Raw genomic sequence first — 1,165 nt, forward strand, 5'->3', positions numbered from 1 at the left:
TATTTTGGCATACCTTAGAAAAAATGAATGTATGTGTGTATGTGTGTGTGTGCGGATACAAATTTTCGTCGACAATTTCGGAAACACCGATCAACCGATTTGAATAATTCAAAAAAACATTCGATTCCTATTGATAAGGAGACGTGCTGATTTTGGCAAAGGTAGGGCTATCCGTTCCAAAGATACGGGTCAAAAAGTGCCAAAAACGGTAACTCAGTTTTTAAGAGAACGGGGCGTCCGATTTGAATAATTCAAAAATCATTTTACTTGTATTGACAAGCTAAAAAACTGATTTAATTTTTGGGAAGGTAGGCCCAGCGGTTATAGACTCTCAATAAAAATAAGTTTAAAAAATGTCATTTGGCGGTCAAAAATGTTTATTGGACTTAAACACATCAAATTATCAGATATTTTATAGAGATTTTAATAATGTGTACACATTTTGTGTAAATTTTTTGGGGTTCCGTACCAAGATTTTTATTTACGGTACGGGAAGTTCCAGCAATTTGCCTTAAACCACGATGCCATAGACCACTAATTTATTATTCATATTAATTCAGAGCCTCGTTTCCATGTCTAATTCTACTTACTATGTAAGACGGTCGGCTGTCATTAACTGATATTTGATAGAGATTTGAATAATGTGTACACATTTTGTGTAAATTTTTTTGGGTTCCGTACCAAGATTTTTATTTACGGTACGGGAAGTTCCAGCAATTTGCCTTAAACCACGATGCCATAGACCACTAGTTTATTATTCATATTAATTCAGAGCCTCGTTTCCATGTCTAATTCTACTTACTATGTAAGACGATCGGCTGTCATTAACTGATATTTGATAGAGATTTGAATAATGTGTACACATTTTATGTAATTTTTTTTGGGTTCCGTACCAAAGTTTTCACTTACGGTACGGGAAGTTCCAGCAATTTGCCTTAAACCACGATGCCATACACCACTAGTTTATTATTCATATTAATTCAGGGTCTCGTTTCCATGTCTAATTCTACTTACTATGTAAGACGGTCGGCTGTCATTAACTGATATTTGATAGAGATTTGAATAATGTGTACACATTTTGTGTAAATTTTTTTGGGTTCCGTACCAAGATTTTTGTTTACGGTACGGGAAGTTCCAGCAATTTGCCACTAGTTCATCATTTATA

The sequence above is a fragment of the Ctenocephalides felis genome, unplaced genomic scaffold, assembly GCF_003426905.1.
Source record: "Ctenocephalides felis isolate EL2017-DRISC unplaced genomic scaffold, ASM342690v1 CF-g0.4_SCAFFOLD_01604, whole genome shotgun sequence".
In the NCBI taxonomy this organism is placed as follows: domain Eukaryota; kingdom Metazoa; phylum Arthropoda; class Insecta; order Siphonaptera; family Pulicidae; genus Ctenocephalides; species Ctenocephalides felis.